Raw genomic sequence first — 4,739 nt, 5'->3', positions numbered from 1 at the left:
ATATATAAAACAGCATTTGAGCCAACTACATATTCCCTGCGGGTCCTGAAAGAGCAAACAGGAGGCAAGACCAACTGGTACAGAAGACAAAGGGGAGGTCTGGCTCAGATACCGTCTCACTATTGCTTTTTCTTAAGATGAGCATTGCTTTGGAAGATTTCTGCATACTGAGGAAAGGTCCATTGCTGGGGATCATTTAATTCATCTTCCAGTTCTCCTATTTCTCAAAGATATATTTAACTAACTGAGGAGCCACTGATGGGACAACTTGCGTCACAGAACTGACAAGATTCAGATAAAACCAGAGAAAATCCAGGCATGGGTTCACCTCTCAATCACCTTCCAGCAACACAGGATCCCTGGTGGGCTGTTGAAACACGGACACCATCCCAGCCTTCCCCTTGATGACGTTACAGGAGGTGATTAAGGACCCATGCCTCCACGGAGGGTCTCCAAGATCCCACTATGTCTGAAATTCTCTGATTTCTGACCAATTAATATACATCAAAGCACAAGTAATGCACAAATCATTTGGAACAGGCCTCGATCATCATTTTAGACAAGGTTCCAAAACCCCATCCATTCACTTGGGGCTTGTTTTTGAGATAAAACAGGTTAAATGCAGGTAGGACAGATTAAATGCGGTTAAATGTTTTGAGATAAAACAGGTTAAATGCGGGTAAGTGGCTGGAAAGACTTGGAGTTAGTGCTACCACTGGGCTGTACCTTGCTCCATCTCAGTTTCCCCCATTTCTGTTCTTCTCCATCTTTTCCTGTCTCTCCTTCCTTTTTTCTGTTCTCTCTGTATGTATATCTATATGCAAAATTTACAAATGTATAAAACATCTATCTCTATCTCTATTTCTATCTAGATCTACCAACCAATCAGCAAAATTAGCATCTCGGCGCATCTTACTTTTCACTAACATTTTTCCATTTGATCACACAAAGTTTCTTCCAAAATGTAAATTTTAAATTGCTGTTTGCTATCCTGTCACGTGCAGTTATTACATTTAGTTTAATTCTCTAATTTAGGGACATTTAGGCTATCCCCAGTATTTTATTTATTTATTTATTTATTTATTTTTTTAAGAGAGAGTGAGAGGAGAGAGGGGAGAGAGAGAGAGAGAGAGAGAGAGAGAGAGAGAGAGAGAGAGAGAGAGAGAGAGAGAATTTCCAACATTTATTTTTTAGTTCTCGGCGGACACAACATCTTTGTTGGTATGTGGTGCTGAGGATCGAACCTGGGCCGCACGCATGCCAGGCGAGCGCGCTACCGCTTGAGCCACATCCCCAGCCCCTATCCCCAGTATTTTAGCACTGCAAATAAAACTGCTTGAATATCCTTGTACCTAAATGCTTGGGGACATCAATAATATTTTCTCTAGGCAAAGTGATAAGATGTGGAATAACCCATCAAAGTACATGGATGTCTCAGATTTTGAGTCTCAAATACAAATTTATTCCACTGCTAACAGCATACAAGAGTGTCCCCCCTCCGATGGTAATTTTCTATTACAGATAATCTTGTAGGTAAAACATGATTGGCTTTAATCTCAATTCATTGATTGCAGGTGAAGTTAAATATTTTTTCAGGTTTGCTGCCCATGTGCATTTTCTCTCTCTCTCTCTCTCTCTCTCTCTCTCTCCCTCCCTCCCTCCCTCCTTTGTGTTTCTATTAATTTCCCATGTGCCCCTCTCCCCCAGTGAATGCCACCCTGTGCCCTGCTGGCCTCTGCATGCCAGCCTTTACCATGGGAGTGAAGTCAGCGTCCCTCAGAACTCAGCGGTTGTCAACAGCTTTGCCAACTCAAGCCCACAGCTGGTCAGACACATCTCTCATTCCTCCCACTAGGACCGCTGAACCCCTCCCAGAGCTGTAAACCTTGCACGTCCCAGAGCTTCTGGTCACCATATCCTGGGGCCTTCAGTGCAGCAATTCTCTGAGGCGTAATGATTTAGCCAGGTGAGCTTCCTGAGCACTCAGGCTCTTATAGGAGGGCCTCCAAAGAAGGGTTCCTCCTGCTCCAGGGAAACAGGCAACCATAAATCAGGAAGTGATATGGCCCTGACTTATTTATCCTTGTAAGAGTTTTATGTGCTGCAGTCAGCAAGGGACCCATTTGCTTGATTCATAGCCAATTTGCCGAACCATCACTTTGGGTAAGACGAACCCACCCTGCTCAGCAGGTTGGCATGAGTTGGAGCTTGTAGGAGACGAGGCACCCTACAGTGCGAAGGCCTGATCCTGTCTCTCCATCTGGACCAAATGTTATCATTCAGAGACATGAGACACAGGATGGGAAATCACTGAACAGTGGGAAGTTCTTCCTCACAGTGCTAAAACAGCTCTTTCCCTCTCCCCTGACCTCCTCCAAGGTCCTCCTCTTTTAGAAGGAATGTTCGGCTGGACAGCAGCTGCATCCTTGTGATCAGAGTCAATAAAAGAGAATTAAGACCATAAAAGAGAAGCTGGCCAGCCTTTGGCTGGTGGTAATTAGCAATCAAGCCCAAGGATGAACTCATCATAAATTACGATTCATCCTTATTAGAGAATATTCAGCAGTTTAAAAAAAAATGTTTTCAAAGACTTTTTGTGATTCTGGAAAGTGGTTCCAACATGAAATAAAATGGAAGAAAGACATGTACAGCCCACAGATAGAATAGAGAATATGATCCCTATTGTGTGAAAGACTAGTTGGAAATATTATAAGATGGTAGCCATGATTCTCTCTGCAGGTCAGATCCTGTGTGAGTTTTATATTTCTTTTTATTATACTTTTAAAAGTTCCCACATTAAGTTGTGGTGAGTTTTTTTTGTTTTTTTTTTTTTTTAACAGAGAAATAATCACTAGTGTTTTTAAAGACCAAGTCTGATGTGATCCACCCCAGGCCTCTGAGAATTTCCCAAGCTCCTGTTTGTTACTCACTTCTGTTCTCTTCTCTGTTAGGGCACGTCCAGGGCCATCTGCTGCGGGGGCCCAGGGTGACGTATAAGTGCTCTGCTGCAGGGTGGAAAACACGTCTTACGTAAGATACCAGTCAGCTTTGGACCTTGCTTCCTCCCTCCCTTCCTCCCATCCCTCCTTCACGGTGGGGGGAAGCGTTTCCACTGTCACTCCAAACTTGGGAGACAGGTGGGGGAGGAAAATGGGTTTATTCAAAGCCCACTTTGAGGAAGATAAAGACCTTTCTGTCTTAAATCTCCATCTTGAGGGGAAGTGTGCAGGGGTGTGTGAAAAGTTATTCTGACATAAGAGGAGGCTCAGGGGAACAAAGGGCAGGAAGTATACTAATGTAGATGTAGTCAGTTTCAGTTTCCTTGGTGTCTGTCCTCAGCAGGAAGAAGTACAAAGGACTGGATGTAGAAAAGGCATAGTGGCCGGGGCCTGTAATCCCAGCAACTCCGGAGGCTGATGCAGGAGGATCACAAGTTCAAGGCCAACTTCAGCAACTTAGTGAGGCCCTAAGCTATTCAGCAAGACCCTATTTCAAAATTTAAAAAATAAAGGGCTTGGGATGTAGCTCAGAGGTAGAGCACCCCTGAGTTCAATCCCCAGTACCAAAAAAAAAAAAAAAAAAAGCTGTTATTACAAAGTTGCTTCTGGTTTTAAAGGGAGTCTATTTCATTTCCCCCTTTCCAGCCTTTCTTTCTTCCCAAGCATATATCTATATCTATATCTATATCTATATCTGTATCTGTATCTGTATCTTCCCCCCATTTGGGCCCCAAGAGATCTTTTGAGAAAAGTAAATCTCAACAAGCCAGCAATCCTGACCCAAACTGAATTTTCAATAAACTCAAGTCCGTTGCACCTATTTTGAATGCAAGGAAATTTGGAGAAAGCTTGGTGAACCCAAAAAGTGTTGTGCACTGTCTTGGTGACAGTGCCTGCCACGGGCTAGTTTCAAGGCTGGATGGAAAAGATGACAGAAACCACCGTGACACCTTCACCACTAAGATCAGCAGCAATCCCTCTGCTCTGTACTGAATGCCCATTATGCTCCAGGTGCTGAACTAAAACATGATCTATTGTCTTATTGGATCTTTAAAACAACTCTTTACACTTGAGAAATCTGGGTTTATCATCATTAAGTAAGGATGAGGACAACTCCACCTGTGTAAATTTGCCTGGGGAAAGAAGGGAGGCGATGCTCAGGAAGCTTGTCTCTCCTCTACAGAGGGGGGTGCTCTGGATGGTGGCCTTGTCTGCTGACCTCTGAGAGGCGGCTGGGAGGGGTGCATTGCCAGGGGGATATCTGTGTGAGTCTTTCTGACAACAACTTGCTTTAGGACAACATAGTTTTATGTTGAAAGGCTTTGGTGCTGCACAGGCCTAAGTCATGGGAAGCAGAAGCCTGGGTGCTTTGGAATTGGGAGTGGTGGCCTCCGCTGAACCCACTCCAAAGTCACCCTTGATTGCCATTTGCCTGACTGCAGGTTTTGATGGCTTGAGATGACAAGCATAGCTCAGGCCCATGCCCCTGTGGGTGACTTAGTGGGTCACTGGGGATGTGGACCCTTCCTGTAGTGACAGGAATGTGGTAGCCATTGATTGTGTCCCTGCAAGGCAATCTTCCATCCACTGGTCAGGGGACCCAGCCACGCAGAAGAGGATGCTGGGATCACACTCTTCTGATGTGAACAGGTGTGAGAACACTGCGTGTCTCAGATGAGCTCATCCCACCTCTTATGATTCAGTTCTGCTATCACAGAGAAACAAAGCACAGGCCAACGA

The sequence above is a fragment of the Ictidomys tridecemlineatus genome, chromosome 1 (assembly GCF_052094955.1).
Source record: "Ictidomys tridecemlineatus isolate mIctTri1 chromosome 1, mIctTri1.hap1, whole genome shotgun sequence".
In the NCBI taxonomy this organism is placed as follows: Eukaryota; Metazoa; Chordata; class Mammalia; order Rodentia; family Sciuridae; genus Ictidomys; species Ictidomys tridecemlineatus.
Note: the sequence above shows the minus strand (reverse complement) of the source record.